This window comes from Pinus tabuliformis, chromosome 1_1 (genome assembly GCF_031772625.1).
Source record: "Pinus tabuliformis cultivar Carrire ecotype Pingquan chromosome 1_1, CPIR1, whole genome shotgun sequence".
NCBI lineage: Eukaryota > Viridiplantae > Streptophyta > Pinopsida > Pinales > Pinaceae > Pinus > Pinus tabuliformis.
In genome coordinates, this window is record NC_142297.1 from 933,480,559 (window position 1) to 933,502,445 (window position 21,887).

The window sequence follows — 21,887 nt, forward strand, 5'->3', positions numbered from 1 at the left end:
ATTCCTCAGTTTTCGCCTTGTCAATTCTCTCTGGATCATCTTATATATCTTAATAATGTTTCCTATCCTGTCAACAATATCCATTTCCCTTAGTTCACTAGTTGATTTCTCATTGAGATATATAATAACTTTCTCTACTATATTGGCATTTTTACCGTATTCTTCCTTGGGTGAGAGGACGAAGAACTCAATCTCCTTGATTGCAATTTTTTTCTCTGCAACTAGGATCATATGCTCCCAGATGCTCTTTACTTCAAAAATAATTTCATCCCAAATAATATGCCTGGCCTGGGTGAGAGACATATTACATTTCAACTTATTTTTTAGTTCTTTGATCTCCTCATTTGCAGTCTCCAAGTTTTTACTGATTTGCTCCACATTTTTCCTAGTTGACTCAAGTTACTTCTCTTTTTTTGTGACTGCATGATTGGAGTTTTCTAAATAAATTTGTACACTTTTGATTCCACCCTCTAAAAACTAAAATTCAGTGAGAACCTTGGTGATCTGAAAATGATATCTTAGATTATTTAAGGTATTACAGACACATGTGCATGGATTTGCCTATATTATTTAGTGCAATGGATCGATAAGATTGTGAATAATATAGACAATGAGCAGTTAGAGAAACATAATAGATAAATGCACATAACACAACAAGTTTAATATGGAGTTCACCCAAAACTCTTGGGCTATGTCTCCTGGTCAAGCCTTCAGTGGTAACCTCTCTATTATGTCTTCAAGTGTAGAGTTTTACAAAAGTGAGCTCAATTTGAGTCTCAACACAACAGATACAAAACAGCAGGAGTTTACTTGAATCCCTCATGTCTCTCAGAGTACACAGACTCTCTCTCTTGCTCTTTGTCTCAGCACTACTTGTCTTTGTCTTCTGACTTCTATGGCTTTTAAGCCAATCAGCGATGTCTGTTCGTTTCCTCTTCTACGCTCTCTAGCTCCCGACCTCTGTTTGCTCGAATCCCCCTTTGAGCGTTAGCAATCATTGCTAAATGCCTTCAGGGATGGTGGCCACCTATTCTGTAATGGAAGGGACTATCACACCTTTGAAATCCCAAAAATGGTCGTTCTCTGTTTACACAGAGAAATACTCTAAAACAAGAGAAGATTTTCCAATTTGTCGTTTATCGAACTTCAAAAATCATTAATTCTTCCCTATATTCCATCGAGTCAGCCTTTAAGTTGTTATCGCAAGTCGTATAGGTGTCGGTTCCTTTGTATTTGGGTTTATTGTTAAAAATCCCAAATACAAAGAAAATTCCAACAAAGTGGCTCATATAGGACTTGAAATGTTATATATTCCCATCTATAAGTTCCATCAGGTCTGGATATATATTGCATTGGGCACATTTCGTTTATTTAATGAGAATACGAAATACATAAAAAAAACCATGTTTCCGGATCTCAAAATATATCAAATATCATCCATAATCTTATCGGGTCCGACTATCGCTGTTGCATTTGTTATCGGCCCTGCTCCCTTGCATTGCTTCGATGCGATATTGCGATATCGCAATCACACATCGCATAGTCCCTGGGCATTTGGTAAGTAATCCTTTGTATTGTGCTGACACGATATTATGAGTTAACTTGGGACGTCGATCTGCGTGCTTGATCAATGGTCCTTGTTGGCTCACGCTGATCATTGTCGCAACAGTCATATGATAGCCTTCGATAGCCTCCGCCTACCTTCACCGATTGCGATATGCCGATCAGATCTAGACCATTGATCGGCCAAATCCGACGGCTCCTGTGCATTGCTGTCCAAGCCTCTGATAACTCTGTTTTTGGCCATTTCTTCATGTTTTTCTCTCCCGATAGTGTTTTCCACCTTTTGTAAGGTTTTTCCTTATGCGATAGTTTTTTGATTTTGAAGACTTAGAGGGTGTTTTGGATCCATTTTGGATCACGCCTTCCCACTGAAAAAGATTTTGGACCACCAAAAGTTGGTTTTTAAGCATCGATCAAGTGAGGATACAACTTCCTCACTTGTCCAATTTCTATCCATCGTGCACTGCTTGGTTTTGAACCTTTGAGTCTGATTTTGAGGTACTCAACATCCCCTCTACACATAGTTCTCACTTTCCTGTCCAGAACTGTATCTTCCTGCAACTCATTGAGATATTCAGGCAATAGATCATCAATAGAGGGCAACTAACTTTGCTCTTCAGGATCTTCAATCAATGAAGGTTCAAACAATCTCAAGTTTTCTACATTAGCTACTGAATAGATGTGCATGTGAGCTGGAAAATCAAGGCGAAAAGTGTTTTCACCAATTTTCTCGAGTATCTTGAAAAGCCCATACCTTATTGGATTCAGATTCTTACCTTCACCTTTGATTCTGTCTTTGCTGATGAACAGCCAGACTTGATCACCAACTTGGAAGCTATGCTCAATTCAATGCTTGTCATGCCTTGCCTTGTACTTAGCCTGGCTTCTTTCCAGCTGTTCCTGTACTGCCTGGTGAATTTCTTGGATATGTTCAATGAACTTGGTTGCTTTGTCCACATCACTATGTCCATCAACTACTATGTCTTTACTAAAGAAAAAATCCAAGGGAGACTTTGGTGTAAAACCAAATCAAGTCTCAAAAGGAGATCCTTGTGTAGAAGAGTGCTTGGCACAGTTGTAAGCATGTTAAACATAACACAAATGTTCATCCCAAAGCTTGGGATGCTCGCTGCAATAGCCCCTGAACAACTGGATCACTGTCCTGTTGACCTCCTCTGTTTGGCCATCTGTTTGTGGATGAAAGGCTATTCTCTTCTTCAGTCTGGTGTTCATCAATTCCCACAGATTTGACCAAAACTTCCCAACAAATCGGGAATCTCAATCAGATACAATGGAAGTGGGTAACCCAAAATGAACCCATACATGCTGAAAGAATGACTTCGCTGTTTTTTTAGCTATAATCTACTTGTTACAAGATATTAAAATACACATTTTGCTGAACCTGTCCACAATAACATATAAATAGTCATGACCTTTTCTAGATTTTGGAAATCCCCCAATAAAGTCCATGGAAACACTTTCCCAAGGACGAGAAGGATCTGGTAGTGGAGTGTACAAGCCTAATTTTCTATTCTTGGGCTTGCTTTTAGCACACATGGTACACCCTTTAATATATCTAGAAACTGCTTCATGCATTCTTGGCCAATAACAGAACCTTTGCGGCTGTGCAACTGTTTTACTTACACCAAAATGACTTGATATAAGAGGAGTATGTGCTTCTCTGGTTCTGTTAACTCTTTCAATTTGTGGAATGCATAACTTTCCCAAATGATACAAGGGTTGGTCCTTAACATAATAATCCAATTCTTCTACTTGTTTGCCATGACTTAAAGTTGCATATACATCTTTAAATCTATATCTTGATCATATTGTTAAATGTAGCTTTCATGCATTACTGAGTTATGCTTAAGTATAGTAGATGCATTTATGATTGGTCTGGATAACATATCTGCAACCTTATTGTGTATGCCCTTCTTATATCTAATGACAAGATGAAACTGCTGTAGAAAACCCATCCACCTATAGTGTCTTGAATTCTGCAATTTAGTTTGTGAGTGCAAATAATGAAGTGGTTGATGATCTGTATGGATGATTGTTTCTTTTCCCATTAAGTAATGTTTCCACTTTTTCACACTCTGTACTAATGCATACAATTATTTATCATATGTGGGATAACTAACTACTGCAGAATTAAATGTCTCAGAATGATAGCATATGGGTTTACCGTGTTGCATCAACACAACTCCCATGGCATAGTCATTAGCATCTGTTTCAATCTCAAATGGTCGTTGAAGATTTGGCAGTGCTAGTACTAGTGCTGTACTAATTTTTTTTCAAGGTGTCAAAGGCTTTCTGCTATTTTCCTGCCCACTGAAACAGCTTATTCGATCCTGTTAAAGCATGTAAGGGAGATGCAATCAAGGAAAAGTTAGCAATAAACTTTCTCCAATATTGTGCTGCTCCTAGGAAACTCCTAACTTCTGTAGCAGATTTGGGTTTAGGCCAGTTCACAATGACTTCAACCTTAGACGGATCTATCTTCAATTCACCACCCCCTACAATATGACCCAAATAATTTAAAGATGTTTTGCCAAATTCACATTTTGATAATTTAACATAGATATTTTCTCTTTTCAAAACATCTAAATTCTACTTTACATGATTCAAATGTTCTTCTCATGTTTTACTGAAAACAAGAATTTCATCTAGATATACAATTACAAAATCATCAATAAAAGGTTGGAGTACGTCATTCATAACTCTCATGAAAGTGGCAGGAGCATTAGTTAAGCCAAAAGGCATAACCAACCATTCATACAGCCCTTGCTTTGTTTTGAAAGTAGTCTTCCATGCATCTTGTTCTGCTACTTTGACCTGATGATAGCCACTATGTAAGTCCAACTTAGAAAAGTAAACTACCTCTTTTAGCTGATCTAATAGATCATCAATGCGAGGAAGAGGATAACGATTCTTGATCGTTATTTTATTCAGTGCTCTGTAATCAATGCACATCCTCCACGAACCATCTTTCTTCCTCACCAACACGATTGGAGATCTGCATGGTGATGTGCTTGGTCTTATGAACCCTTTCTCGAGCAGCTCCTGTACCTGCTTCTTGATCTCTGCATTCTCTAAAGCGGATAACCTATACATTCCAATGTTAGGCAATGGAGCATCTTGCTGCAAATGAATATCATGTACTATTTCCCTTTTGGGTGGCAGACCTTTAGGTTCTTGAAATAGGATATCATATTCTAAAACAAATTTATCTAAATTAGCTTTTTGTTTAGCATCACATCCTTCAATATATTGGTTTTATCAGGGTTCTTTTCCTTTACAACCATCAATAAAAATTGCTTGCATGAATTTACAATTCTTTTCATCTGCCCTGAGTTTATGAGAGAATAGTTATTTTTGAGTTTATGAGCTCTTACAATATATTCTATTCCATCTTTAGTGAGTTGATACTTATTTTCAGCTTTATAGAATGGCTTTTCTATCATACAAGTAAGGACTTCCTAAAACAATACCACATATATCCAAGGGAATTATATCTAACTCAACCTCATCTACAAATGTTGACCCAATAGAAAACCTCATTTTATATTGTCTAGTCACTTGTAGCTTTGCTTTATCACATACCCAACCTAATGGATATGGCTTCTTGTGAGGTGTTGTTAGTAAGCCCAACTTCTTTACAATTGTTTCAGAAATAAAGTTTACTTGGGATCCACTATGAGATAAAGTATCAATCTTTTGGTGCTTGGAAATAACTCTAATATGAAAAAGCTCATGTCTTTTCCTCTCATTATATTCATTATCAATAGATTGTGTAGAATTACTTGCAGATGCTTCAAAACTTTTACCTTTTATACCTGTGGCTGTGGCTATTGTTTCATCACCTGAGTCTGACCCCAAGTCTTTTTGAATAGTAGCAACAGTCTTCTTCTTCTTACCATTGAACTTTTTGGGTTTTAGCTCTTGATGCAAAGACCAGCAGTGTTCATCATCGTGTCCATCCTTCTTGCAGTGGGTGCATGAAGGTTTGTCTTTTTGTACAGCATTTTCCTTCCTCTCCTTCCATTTCAAGCTTCTTCCTTTCCTTGTTCTTGCTTGCAAAGGGTTTTGATGATCCCCCAATCTTTGGGTTCACATTTCTGCCTCTGGCCTCTAGATGTGTAACCTGAACAGATACATCATCTAGGCTAGTGGGGTTAAACATGACAATGGTATGCTTCAAATAGCGATGTAGACCACCTATATACTTCAACAAAGTTTCAGGTGAATCTAGAGAAATGCCTAGAGTTAAAGCTCTTTTTCTAAATTCCTGGGTATAGCTTTGTACACTTTGGCCCTTTAATTGGCGAAGAGTTTGCCAACTCATCATTTATTGCTGCATATAAGCTAGAGGATAGAACTGTTTTTTAATGGCAAAAACAAATTCATTCCAGTTAGAAAGAATTTTACCATGCTTCTTCAAATCAACTTGTGTCTTGCCTTCCCACCACACTACTGCAGTTCCTCCAAGGTGAAGGATAGCGAACTGAATATTTATCCCTTCTGAATCAATGTTCTACACCATGCAATATACATCAATTTGTCTAATCCAGTTATCTAGCTTTTTTGCATTTAATTCTCCATCATAAATTGGAAAATCAAACTTTACATCTAATTTAATTAAGGATGTTTTCTTCTTTTTCTTTTCAAGCCTAGAAGGAGTTGATGAAGGAGGCTCTTCCCCTTTCCCTTTTCCTTCTGAATGGGAAACTAGAAGAGGTTCCTCCGCTCCTTTGCCTTGTTCGGGTATTGAGGTGCTTTCACCTCGATTATTCTTAAATTCCTGATACATTTCTTCCACCATGGCTCGCATGGCCATAAAGTTGTCCATGAACTGAGATTCTGATTCCAATGGGACTTCTCCGGCCATTCTCCTCTGAGCATAGACTCTTCTAATCTCTGGATTAGTCTCAACAAGCTCTCCTTCTCCTAGTTTGAGCTTTGACCTAGTTAGCATTCAAGAATCCAACATAAGCTTGTCTAACTTTAGCAAAACTAATGCTCTGATACCACTTGATCTGAAAATAAGATCTTAGACTACTTTTAAGGTATTACAGACTCATGTGCATGGATTTTCCTATATTACTTAGTGTGACGGATCGATAAGATTGCGAATAATATAGACAATGAACAGTTAGAGAAACATAATAGAAAAACACACATAACATAGCAAGTTTAATATGGAGTTCACCCAAAACTCTTGGGCTACGTCTCCTAGTCTAGCCTTCAGTGGTGACCTCTCTATTATGTCTTCAAGAGCAGAGTTTTACAAAAGTGAGCTCAATTTGAGTCTCAACACAACAGATACAAAACAACGGGAGTTTACTTGAATCCCTCAAGCCTCTCTGAGTACACAGACTCTCTCTCACACTCTTTGTGTCTGTCTTCCCTCTGTTTCAGCACTGCTTGTCTCTGTCTTCTGTCTTCTATGGCTTTTAAGCCAATTGGCGTTGTCTATTTGTTTCCTCTTCTGGGCTCTCTAGCTCCCGGCCTCTGTCTGCTCAAATCTCCCTCTGAGAATTAGCAATCATTGCTAAACGCCTTTAGGGACGGTGGCCTATTTTTTTGTAATGAAAGGGACCATCGCACCTTTGAAATCCCAAAAAATGGTCATTCTCTGTTTACACAGAGAAATACTCTAAAACATGGGAAAATCTACCCATCTACCATTTATCGAACTTCAAAAATCATTAATTCTGCCCTATATTCCATCAAGTCTGCCTTTAAATTGCTATCGCAAGTCGCATAAGCGCAGGTTCCTTTATATTTGGGTTTATTGTTAAAAATCCCAAATACAAAGAAAATCCCAACAAAATGGCTCATATCGGACTTGAAATGTTATATATTCACATCTATAAGTTCCATCAGGTCTGGATATATATCGCATCGGGCACATTTCGTTTATTTAACGAGAATGCGAAATACATAGAAAAACCATGTTTCCGGATCTCAAAATATATCAAATATCATCCATAATCTTATCGGGTCTAGCTATCGCAGTCACATTTGTTATCGGCCCCGCTCCCTTGCATTGCTCCAATGCGATATTATGATATCACAATCGCACATCACATAGTCCCCGAGCCTTTGGTAAGCGATCCTTTGTATTGTGCCGACGCGATATTGCGAGTTAACTTGGGCCGTCCATTTGCACGCTTGATCGACAGTCCTCGTTGGCTCGCACTGATCATTGTCACAACAGTCATATGATAGCCTCCGATAGCCTCCGCCTGCCTTTGACAATTGCGATATTCCAATCGAATTTGGACCGTTGATTGGCTAGATTCGACGGCTCCTATGCATTGTTGTACAAGCCTCTGATAACTCTGTTTTTTGCCATTTCTCCATGTTTTTCTCTCCTAATAGTGTTTTTTGCACTTTGTAAGGGTTTTCCTTATGCGATAGTTTTTTTATTTTGAAGACTTAGAGGGTGTTTTGGGTCCATTTTGGATCACTTGGTTAGTTGTTCAGTGGGATTCTATGGGTTTTCTGGCACAATTAGTGCACAAATGTGAGAATCTATTTTCTACTGGAGTTTTGCCACCACATCGCCTCACTGTTTTTGTCTATTAAATCCTTGGCCATGATTTCTTTTTCACTCTCTTCCTGGGCCAATTCTTTGGACTACACATGTACAGATTTAGCCATCTTCAATTTTTTCAACTCTTGGATTTTGGATTGTAAGCCTTGAATGATGCCTTCCACAATAGCTTTATCATTTATGTTCACCCCCAATTTGATAATTAATTCTTTGAAACTTTTATTAAACAAGTGAAGGGCTCTAGAGTTTCCCTTTTCCTTCTTTACCTTGGTACAAACATTTTCTAATAATTTCTTATGCTTGCTGATGGTCAAGGCACTTTTACTCAACTCACTATAGAGCATTTCTCTAGCCTGCAATTTTGTCCTACAGAGGAATACTAGCCATATCTAGTGACATGTCTAATTCTTGAATTGTGACCTTAGTGGAAGGGGCTGTCCATAAGGATGATACAGAGAGAATTTCATTTGGTTTCTCTCTAGGTTCATAGTAGCTAGGAGTCTGGTCTGATAAGGAATTGAATGTGATGCTAGAAGTTGCAACATTTCATCTCTTAGAACTCTTTTGTTTTTCTCCTATGTTCTTTTCCCTTCTTCCCATTTAAGGTTTTTTGTTGATGCAATTGTCAAAGAGCCCAATATTGTTACCTTTGTGGAGGTAGAAGTGGCAGCTTGTTGAGAGTATTATAAGAGTACTTAGAAGCCTAGCTAGTCCAAATTCCTCTCAGTCAACCTGGTCTCAATCTCTTCATTAATCTGCTCTAGGATCTTAGCTTTCTTGCTAGATGATGCCTCCTCCATCTTTATGTCTCCAACTTTGTCCACGCTTCTCTTTTGAGTATTTTCCTTTGAAGTTGGTGTTTCAATTTCCATTTCTATATTAATGGGCCAAGAATCCAAATTATCCTTCCATTCAACTTCAGGTCTATACTCATGTTCATAAGTTGAAGCATTAATATCCCTTCTCCTCTTTGATATGACACCATGGGGATCATAGTGCCACACCTCTCCCATTTCAAAATTAAGCTCTTTCAACATGTCTTCTACTTTTGGAAAGATTTGTTTAGTATAAACAATGAACGATCCTACTACCCTACCCACCTTAAACATCTAACCCTTCTTAGTAGGAACAAAGTAAATTTGATCAACATTGGGGCTCTGTCTAATAAATTCTAGAGCAAATATTCTCATAAGCATACAAATAGGTAAATAGTATGGGGGAAGCTCTGGCCCATAGACCCTAATCTTAGTTTAGTCTTCAAATAAGAATAAATCACCCACCATGGTTTCTTTACTGAGCTTAATGATTTCCTTTTACTGGGTAAAGATTCTAGGAGGGGCGATGTTATTTATAATTATGTATGCAGTTGACCTATAAGTGGAAATGAACTGGGAGAAACCCTCATTATCAAGCTTTTTATTTAGGAACTATCCCAGTTGAACATAGACTTCTTCTGCTTGTGAGAATCAATGATGCTAAGTCCCAAATACTAAAATTCCTTTATGTAAGTATACAAAAATAGATAGAACAATATGAAATAATATCTAAAATAAGAGGTAATAGGAAAATGGTTAAACTATAACTTTATGGATTCTGCAAGGAACGATGGTATGCCAAAGCTAATGTCAAGTTGCATCATTCTGTGTAGGAACCCTTTAGCGGTTTTAGTAACGTTAGCAATCTCTTCTTCACTAAAATACAAGGCAATAGTAGTCAGAATGGGATGTATAGTTTCAGAAAAATGGAAACATGGAATCTATTTGCAATGGGGAGGGTTTGATTACTAGGTGCTAAAATTAATTGGAGGAAGGCTTGTTTTTCCCAAGCTAAGAGACAATTATAACTGTAGAAAAGGGTGTTTTATGTGAATCTCATAGGATTGGAAGATTTTGGGTAGATGCAGGCATTTTGAATTATTTTTGGGGTAAATTCAAGAATTTTCACCCCTATGAAAGATATGAAACAATTCCTCTTTTTAAAATAGGACATGTCAGTTAGGAAACAAACTCTAGAAAAGGATAGAATGTGGGGGAAATTAGGTGGTACAATCCTTACTTTACGACACATAACAAGTCTTCCTTCTTAAGGTGATGGTCATATAGGTCGAAGCAAATGTTTGACAGGTGGTAGGAGTAGAATGAGTCATGGATTTTGGCCTCTATCTCCATGAGAGGCTTGGTATGGCCAGAGGATTTCACCTCTCAGCATTTGGGTGTTTTACGTGCATATTTTTTCATTTTAAGAATAAAGAGAATGACTAAGGGGCAGGGGACATTAGGTTACCTGGTGACCAGAAGTAGTTAGGCGTCGTAATGCTGGAATGAATTTGGTGTTGGTTAATAGTCGAGCAATGTTGCTATTAGACGGAGTGGTTAGTAAATCTCATTTAAATGAAACAAATTCAAAATGAAATGGCTAATATGTCATGGTTTTATAGGCGAGAAACATGAGGGGGCATGTGGGATGGAAACATGGTACCACATGGATGTATGAGAGGTGAGAGGGATGGGTGTGTTGTTCTATGACTATCATGTTTTCTTACTGACGTCAATGGTGCATTAACACTTTTGGTGATAGGTATGGTCCCCACACTTCGGCAGGGTGATTGAATGGGGTTGAGAGCGGGGCTTGACCCAACGAAGTTGATCCTGGTCATTGATCGACCATGCCCACACGAATGAATTTGACCTTTCAGGGGATAAGCCATGCTAGCTACCCCACTAGAATTCTTCTAGGAACGAGAAGCTTCAAGGTAAATGACAATCTGCCCAATTTCTATTCATTGTTAGCTTTCATGTACATGAGGTGGGGATGAGGCCCATTGAACTTTTCATTTTTGTGCTTCCTTTCTTGCTTATCTTTTATACTCCTTATTCGATGCTTTGCCTCTAAAATATGCATTTGTCCTTTTGGCTCGTATGCCAAAATCACCTACAATTCTAAGATTTAAGGGAACACAAAAAGCACAATAGTTAGCATTTTAAGAATTAGTAAAATTTAACAATGTTTGTACACTTGAGGTAGGTATGGATCTTAAATTTATCCCTAGAAAGGAATATGTTTTTTGGATGAGAAATGTACATAGATGCATATAAACACACTTCGTTAGGAGACAACAACTTTAATCCTTAGTTAAACCTGTAGCGCTCAACATATAAATATCACATAGGGGCAATGACAACAAACCTATACAAGGATTATTTGGCATCTATTTTTAATATGGTTTCCAATACAAACTCTTGAGCATCATGGATGCATCTCATTTTCTTAGCCGTAGTCAATTGAGGGAGTAAGGGCCTTTAATGCTAGATCATGCTTCTTACTCTCAAGCACCATAGAGGAGTCTTCTAGCCACTAAATGTGATCTCTATAGGTTATAATTTTCCCCAAGGGTGTTATATGGGTGCCATGATTAGGTTAGTCGTGAACCAAGAATGGGTCACAAGGTGTAACCGAGGTCAAGGGAGAAAAACAATGTCCTTGAGCCCTAAATGATTCTTCTTAGTCTTAATCAACGTGAAAAACTAACAAAATCCACAAAACATTTGCTCATGGGGATATTTTGGCTATGAGTTCTTCACTAGAGGACATTATGATGTTTGTAGTTAGATAGATGGGTCTTTGATTCCTGACAATGGTAAGGTAAGGATAATAATGACCTTGGGTATTTTACAAATTATTTCAAACTCAAGCATCATGAAAGATGCATTGAAACACCACATGGGATCTTTCTATGATAATTTTAGCCTCTAAGTGAAATATGGCTATCAATTAACTGATTTGGTAAATATTCATGGGTATAGGGGCTTAGACCATGGTAAAAAAAAAAAAAAAACCCTTACATAGGAAAACTTACATTTTGGGGCTCAAGCACCATGAAAAATGCCTACAACCATAACATTTTCCCTCTTTGCGTGATTTTTCACCTTTCATTGGCATTACAAGTGCATTATTGGAATTTTGAGGTCTAAAATGGGTCTCCTAAGGAAATTATAAAATAATAGTGGAAATAACAAAATAAGATTAGATTACATCATAAATTTTTAGAGGAAAAAAGAAAAAAACTATTTTTTCAACTCATATTTTCAACTTATCTCCCTATGGGTTTACTCAAATTTTGAGTAGAAACATTTGTTGGATGCAAAATTTGATTCCTCATCCAAGGAGTACCCATGTTGCATACTTCCAATGGACCCTACTACATGAACAATGAGAAATACATGAAAAATGTGATTGCAATCACGTTTTTTCATGTATTTCTCATTTTTCGTGTATCAAGATCCATTTAAAGTATGCAACATGGGTACTCCTTGCATGAGGAATCAAATTCTACATTCAAAAAGTATTCGAAATTCGAGTAAAACCTTAGGGGGATAAGTTGAAAATACAAGTTGAAAAAATAGTTTTATTATTTTATTATTTTTTAATCTTTTTACTTTTTTACTCCAAAAATGGGGAATCGTCCCCATGGTTGACATCATATCTTGAATCCTATTGGTTCTTATAAAGTTTATTTTGGTTCTACATTTTTCATGGGAGACCCATTTTAGACCTCAAAATTTCCCTAATGAAGTGTTGTTAGATAGTTTTTTTGCTAAGGGGATGGGTTCGGAGGTGAGTGCTCAAAAGAAAAAATAAGTCCTCTAGTCCTAAAATGAGGCTTTAGTGCTCAATATTTTATTTTGAAACATGTCCAGTTGAGAGAGTCTTACATGGTTTTTTATTTTATGTAATAATAATGCACACATATGTGTCTATTCATATGAGTTTTTAAAAATTAGATAGAATTATCTCAATTCCTCTACATGTTGGATGAGTTTTGTTCTTTAGTTTTAGCTTCAACTAGTTGATTTCTACTGCATAAATAACAATAAACGGGTTTTTCCATCTCTCTATTAATATTTTCATTTTGACTAGATTTTTTAATATGATCAGATATTCATCACCATGAAACACACACTTATAGATCTCATGTACAAACTTCATAAGATAATTATAGAGCGTGTATATAGACTCCATATGATATGTGTGTTTTTGTGTCTTTTGATTGTGTCAAGAACTCCAAATCCATTTTAAGGCTTCATCAAATTTATTCATTTTCAAAAGATATAAACTTAATGATGGTTAATAAGAAATCACTATTTATTTATTTTTTGACAACTACTTTGATTGAAGGGAGGGGACCTCCAATGCTGGATGGAAGCACTATATGTTCATACTTGGGATGTTATCCCCAGAATTGTACCAAACTCTTATAGGCCCCTTAGATGCTACATACAACTATACAAATTTATTTTTAAAATAATGCATCATTAACGTATTAACACAAACATGTGCATTATTAACATATAGATTATACTAGTGTAGCCATATAAATTAAATATTTGGTAAACATTGATAGGCATCAACCCATAATAAACATCAAACCTCCTACTTTATGATACATCTCACATTACTAAAATTAAAAAATTAAACTTTATTATAAATTATTATTATTAATAATTATTATAAAATGAATTAATATATATGTTAAACATATTTAAATTTAAAAGAACATGGAACAAATTCTTAACCACAAAGATTTACTTACATTTTACTATGAAGATTCTTAATCTATAAATAGATTTTGTTACAATATTACGGCCAAATACCATGACTTATCAATATGGAATTGTCTTGACTTTTTGGAGTTTCAAATAGATTTCAACATATATAAAAAATACATTTAATTTTTAATTATTCAATTTTTTCACAAATTAAATTCATATTTTTAAAAAATAATTTAATTTTATATATATATATATATATAAAACACTATATTTTAATAAATTGTATATATACTTGAAATAAAAATATCAATGTATATATATTTAAAATAAAGATATGTTTTTTTAAATAAATAATTATTAAAAAAAACATTAATTTAAACCAAGTGTACATAGTTAGTACGTATTATTTTTATATATATATATATATATATATATATATAAAATAAATTATTAATTTTGTCACTTGATAACAAACATTTTCTTTCTTTTTTCTAAATTATGTCCATTAAAAATAAAATAAATTGTATATATATTATCTTATAAATTGTATATATATATTTTTTTGAATTGTGTCAATTAAAAATAAAATAAAATAATATAATATATATATATAATTTAAAAAAAATGCAAAGTAATTTTAAGTTTAATAAGTTTTAAACATTATCATATTCAATCAGTGAAACAATCTGGATAAAATTTTAACAATAAAAAATATAAAACTTTATTAAAAAAACTTTCAAATTAAAAGTTAATTATAATAATAATGTGCATGTACAAAATTTTAATTATAAAATAAATTTAAAACTTTAATTATAAATAAAAACGTACATGAAACCTTCGGAAAAAAAAAAAAAAAAATTCCCATTCCACGCCTTTCAGAATTTCGTTCGCATATTAAAACCCTATTAAGGGTATGGACCCCATTCCACGCCTTTCAGTAATCCAGTAGGTACACGACGCTTTCATAAAATCCATATTTAATCACGATGCCTAGGCTTTTGAATTTGAATTCGGAGCTTTTGATATTATATTATTTGTTCGTGATAAGAATGACGATGACCTAAGGAAAAAATAAAGAAACAACCCACGTAATTTGATTTTTATACGATTATTAAATTATTATTAAGTTTATAGTGGGTGTAGCACACGATGGATCACCTTATCTTTTTTCATTCTGTGAAGTGTAGTTTACTTCACTTTCTCTCATGGTAGTTTCTCGGTCTACCAACACCTCCCTGACTCTCGATTATTTTCCCTTTTCTTCTACAATTCCGCGAAGGTGTTTGCTTTTTCCCCTATTTTGCTAGCTTCATAGCTCCCCTCATTTCTTACTACATTTCTCCACTCAGAAGTCCTCCACATTGGGGTGCTCCATTGTATTGCTTCATACTTTCTTATCTACATATTTCGTACTCACATTCTTCCTCCCTCTAGATGTCCATATGCCCCTCTAGACTGAGCTCCTAAATCTCTTTTGTCCATAGTTTATACTGGGTGAGGGATCTTGTCTTCGCATTACTAATTATAAAATTCTCTGCAATCGGTGGTATAACTCTTTTATCATTTCTCAACCTTGTAATGTTTTTGGTATTCAGATTTGTAATCAATGGTGGACATGTCTAGGTTGCTGCTATCGCTGCTACCGTGAAGGCATATAATTCTTTTTCTTTCCTAGTTGTTGTTGTTTGGATGTTCTCTCCATGGCAGTTGCTCGGCTTTGGTTCAGCTTCGGGCTTGTTTGATTTTCCTAGTATCGGAGTCTGTGTCATTTTCCGACATATATTGAATTTTTCAGTTGGGGTAGTTCGGTTACTTCAGTTGTGAGGTGACTGGGGTCTACATCACACATACCATTCTGTCATTCGCCTTCTGACATTTCTGAATTGGGATCCTCACACAATTGTCCTTAATCCTATCCTTTCTTCCTATATTCCTACCGTGAGTACATAACACATTTGAATTTATTTTCAGCGGTGATCCTCCACATTTGGTGTTATGTGGGTGACATTCTCCATGGCCTTAGTACATCGTGATTTGGACTCTGTTGATCCCAAGATATTCTCGTCAACAATCCTATGTTGTTTCACATTATATTTTTGACCTACCATCTGATCGATCATTAAATCTACATCCCTTTCCCTCCCTTCATCTCGATTGTATTGGGTCCTTCTCCCTGCATATGTGGCCATGGATCTTCTAGAATTCGATACCTTAGCACAAGAGGCATTCATATGTGCCACGATGGATGCTAAATCTAAATTTGGGCGACGAGTCCCAACTTTCCATGACAATTGGCACTCGACTCATCCATCAATGCACCTTCTAGATGGCCAACATGCAGACCCGAGTTTGCATGGGCATTCCCACGCAGTTCATGAACATCAATCCCACCACCCCAATAGATCCATCAAAATTACTTCTCCAGCTGATCGACTAAGTTACTAGTCTTCAAAAGCGCGCTCTGGTCGGTAATTGGCATTTTGCGGAGTTGAATGAAGTTGATATGAGGGATTAGGTTGACACAAAATGGAAAACACTGTTAGGCTATATGCCTACAGTGGTATGTCTATTAAATGGTTGGTACAGTTTCCACTTCCTCTGCCACGAAGATCTCATGAAAATCAAATATATTCCTTGGATTAGCAAGCAGAGTTTTCTGGCACTACACTCATGGTACATTGGCTTCAATCCTCTGAAGGAGACTCCCCAAAATAAGTTGATTTGGGTTAAGCTGCCTCGCTTTCCCATCGAATTCTGGATGCTGGCAAGTATTCATGGATATAGGCAATGCCATTGGAAAATTCGTGTATGTTGATCCTCGGTGTTTGGGTGCACCTGATAAGCGGGTTGCCTAGATCTTAATTGAGAAGGAGTACGGGGGGGTTTCTAGGTCATATTGAATTGAGCTAGGGCGAGACACATTTGGTCCAAAGACTGGATTTCTAGGGGGTTCTGTTTCGATGTCTAAACTGTCATCACACTGAACATCTACTGGCACATTGTCTGCGATGATTGGGCGGTAGACTCATTGTGCATTTTCGTCATCGACATGGCATTTGGAATAAAGGTAAAGACACTCCACCCATTACTTCTCCATGTAGTTGGTTTGAAACACCCTCTCATAGGCATGTTTCTCTCCAGAAAATAGGTAATCTGAATTTACTCATATATGGACATCACTATTCTTAAGCAAATCCTTTTGACTCCGCCCCCTATCCCTATTATATCATCCCCCCATACTTCTGATGGGTCTGGTGTTCCCTAGATTGATGCCAACTCACCCCACCCTATAAAATAAAACATTCCTACTCCTCGTGATTATCTGCCGCCTTCGCCTACTACTCCTTGCCATCCGACGTCACGAGATGAGCTCTCTTCCTCACACATCATGTATCTCCCTGTGCCGTCACCTTCTCACGTCACTCAACATTCTGAGGCACTAGGAACCAGTCCTGCATTGCCGAACTCTTCTCTTAACTCCCCCATAAACTCAATGGAAAATGACCTTGATTTTCTCCTCCAGAAGAAGACATTAGATCTTCATTCTCTTACTATTCACAAGCCTGTTGGCCACTCATTCCCTCGCATTAGCCCCTCATTTGCTGTGAATATTATTGTTCGCAAAAAATGTAATTGTGACAATAGACACTTTCGAGGTCGTCCCAGGCCTCTCCATTTTAGTCCTGCTGAAGCACATTTTCTCATTGATGTCCCCATTGCTGGTACTTCCTCCCCTCGGGCCTTGGAGCACGGATGCCCACACATGTTTTACCATGACCTTCATCCTCTCTCTTAATATGCGGGGTCTGTGGGTCGCTCCAAAATTCCTGGCCTTTGGGAAACTTTTCTCTTCTCTTCATCCATATATTATTCTTCTTCAGGAAACGATGCATGCAGTTCCTCAAGTGGTTGAGTACTTCAAAAAGATGCTTCCAGACTAACATATGGTGGCCATTGATGCTCATGGCCTCTCGGGTGGCCTGGTTGCTATCTTGGATCCTTGGTGGGTCAATTTCAAGTCTTTTTCATGTTTTGCTTGCATTCTCCTTGCTAGTCACATCCATATGCTCAAGGGAAGAATTCACATTCTAAATGTCTACGCACCATACTGTGATTGAGCCACTTTTTGGGATAATTTGATCAAGTCAGAGTTACTAGACCTTACTTCTCTCATCATTGCAGGGGATCTAAATTGTACTATTGGTTTGAAAGAGTTTTGGGGGTGTTCCAGAAGGGTAGATGTTTTGGCTGATCGTATCAAGGATATCATTATGGAGCACAACCTGTGGGACATTTTCCCCTCCACCTTATTCTAACCTGGTACAATGGGAGGTCGTGTGTGGGATATATTTCAAAGCGACTGGATCACTTTCTCCTGCATGATTAGATCGTTGAGAGACTTAGGATGGTATATTATGAAGCGATAAGTTGTTATATATATGATCACAGACCCATTGCACTACACTGGAGAAGGGAATATTACAGAGGTGACATGCCCTTTAAGTTCAATCGGGTATGGCTTGAAGACCCAGATTTTAATTCCCTCGTGCATGATGTATGGAACCGTGTCGGGGTTCAGTGTTCCTCTCCCATGCTACACATTCAGGACAAGCTGGGGGTCTTACGGCAGGAGGTTAAGGCATGGGAGAAAAGGAAATGATGACATATGAAAAAAGAGCTTTTTGCAATTACAAAAGAACTTCTAGATATCCACTCCCATTTAATTGGACATATTTTACCTGCTGACATCTAAAATCACATACAATTCCTAGAAAACAAGAAGAAACAATTGCTCCATATAAAAGAGACTACTTGGCGTTTAAAAAGCAGAGCAATTTGGATTTGGGAAGGGGACAAAAATACCATTTTTTTCATAGGTATGCAAACTATAGGTGAAGGTTAAATTCCATTTTGGAGATTTCTAATTCAAATGGTACCAAGCTTCAGTTGCAGCAAGACATTAGTCATGTTAGATTTTAAGCTTCTGTGGAAGTTTTTTGTAGTTTCATGATCCGGATTATCCACAGTTTTCAGTTCATTCTGCCAATGTTTCAAACCCCAAAGGGGGTCCATCATTAGGACAAATCAGAAAGAATATGATTGAAAAACGCTGCTCTCCACTTTCAGCAAGCATACAACCAAAGGGATTTGGTTTGCCTGGAGGACTAGATCTGGGGGGAGAAACATTTTCCTTCCATGTTTGATGAGGATGCTAATCTGGCACTCTATCATTTAGTATCGGCAGAGGAAATCCTGGGGGTACTGAAATATTTCAAGGGGGATAAGAGTCTTGGCCCCAACGGATGGACTGTGGAGCTCTTCATGCACTTTTTTGATATCATTAAACAGGATTTTGTTGACATGGTCGAGGAATCGTAGCTCTGGGGCTTTATACATCCACACGTAAACTCCACTTACATCACACTGATTCCAAAGAAGACACACTCTCTCACTTTTTCTGATTTTCGACCTATCTCTCTTTGTAATCTTGTTTACAATATTATCTCTAAAACTATTGCAAATCAAATGAGGCTCACCCTTTCCAAGTATATTTCCTCGCAACAGTTCATGTTTTTGCAAAACAGACAAATTCATGATGCTGTGGCAATTGCCCAAGAGTGTATGCACTCAATTCACTCAAAAAAATTAAATGCGGTTATCATGCAAGTGGATTTAAAAAGGAATTTGATTGTTTAGATTAGGGCTATCTCAGACTGGTTCTTCACAAAATAGGTATGCTAGTGCTGCTGAGTGGATTATGGCTTGTGTTTCAAATGTCCAATATGTTGTGGTTATAAATGGTTATCTTATGACATTCTTCAAAGCTGGGAGAGGTCTTCGGCAAGGCTGCTCTCTATCCCCACTTTTATTCATTCTGGCTATGGACAGGCCCAGTCTCCATATTGAGAATGTTGTGGCTGAGGGTCATTTTCATGCCCTCCCCCTTGGCAGGGACATCCATATCTCGCACAGCTTCTTCGTTGACGACGTGCTCAACATGGGGATCCTCAACAGGTTTTCTTGGCTACATCTTTTTCATATGTTTTCTAAGTTTTGGAATGAATATCGTTTAATTATGAACCATTTGAAATATACTATATTTCATGATCAATGGGATATGGAGGTTATTGCTTACATTCGAAGGCTATTCAGAGTGGCTTCTTAGGTATTGTCGGGGGGGATGAAATAACTTGGATTCCATCTCAAACTATGTAGTTACAAAGTCAATGACAAGATGTGGCTTGTGGATAGATTCTACAAAAAATATCTAGTTGGGAATACAAATGCCTAGCCATGGGGGGTCACATCACACTGACACAAGAGATGACCACGCAAATGGGAGTGTACTGGGTACACTTATTCCATCTACCACTCGCCATCATTAAAAAACTAAACGAGATCATTGCTAAATTCATCTAGTCCGATATGAAAAACAAGAATATATTCCATCTTACCAAGCTAGACCATCTTACCATGTCGAAGCGCTTGGGAGGCTGGGGCATATTGAATTTAAGGAGATTTGACTGTGCATTATTACTTAAATTTTTGTGGAAAGTGATATTTGGGGAAGGCACCTGAGGTATGATCATTAGACACAATACTTGAAGGACCTCGATTTTCCTATATGGTTGCGCTCGAGATGTATGGGGATCAAATCAGGCTCAACTATATGGCTTAGTTTTACAAAAGTCCGTCATTGCTTTCTTATGCTACTTGCCTGGAAATTGGGCACTGGTCATCGCATTATCATCGGTTTGGACAAAACTCTGGGTATTGAAGCTACTAACAGACTACCAGATAGTCTCATAAATGGTTTAAACTGTCACGACATATTCTTCTAGCAACATGTTATGTCGACTTGGCAAGATAGGTGCCCCATCTGGAAGCGGGTAAGGGATTTGGGATTGGATGGACAGACAGCGCATGAGTGGGATAGGCTTCAAACTTCCTTGTAGCTTGTTGGAGTTAGCCACGATGTGGAAAGGGAGAAGATCACCTGGTCAGGTAAAATGAAGTGGGATAATGTCATGGTGACATATACATACCTCACACTCTGCTGTCAGGAGACAAAACCCCCAAAGGTATGTTGGTTCTTTAAATATTGGAAAACAAAAATGCCCATTAAGTTCATTCTTTTCCTTTGGCTAGTTTGGAAAAATAAAAATCTAATGCGGGCAAACCTCCAAAAGAGAAATTGGTATAGACCGGCGATATGTGTACTTTGCAGGGATGCGAAGGAAAACAATCTTCACCTATTCTTAACATGTCATGTGGCTGCTTAGATTTGGCAAAACCTTGCTAGATATATTGGCTTCCAATACACTCAGTTCAACTGCATTTCTAACTGCTTACAATGGTGGAGCCAACAAAATACCACTTGCCGCAATATTCCTCTTATTCTCTTTTGGGAGATCTGGAGATGGATGAATAATATCAACTTTTAAAATTTCAAAGAACATGTTTCACAGGTGCTTGAGCACATTAAAAAATTACACTCTATTGGACAACCATCAGGCATGGGATCAAAAAATACTAAACAAAATCCACCTTGTTCGAGGATAGATTATCAAAATGGCTTCTTTGATGGAGCATTTCAAAGAAGTAGATGCAGATGTGGGTTCTTGATACTTCATTCGCCGGATCAGGCTTTTTGGGTTCACTGGGGAGCTGGCAGTGGCAAAAACACTAGGGCAGAAGCCATGGCATTATGGGGATTACTCTGGTTCTCTAAATTTTTTTAACATCCCTAAAATCCATATATACAGAGTTTCTAAGATTATCATTGATTATGTCATGGGACATGCTAAAATATATCAACCTATAATCCAAGGTTGGCTGCAACAAATCACATATCTCTGGAGCACTCAAAAGGACTCTACAATTGAACACATTGGTAGAGATTTAAATCAAATCACGAATGAACTTTCAAAGTGAGGGCTACTGGACAAGCTGGATGGGAAGAACATATAAATCAACATGGGGGACCACTGCATGGATGTCAGAGTGCTTCCACTACCAAGATAATTTCACTTCTCCTTGGATCCATATTGAAACATTTGATGGAATATATCGGACTTTTTGTTGTTTATGTTTCTTAATCACTATTGTGTCTTACATATTATATCTCATTTTACAGGACTTACATATTGAGCAGAGGCATATTAGACTATTTCTGTTTTTTAATATTATGTAAATATGCTAGAACTGTGCATATG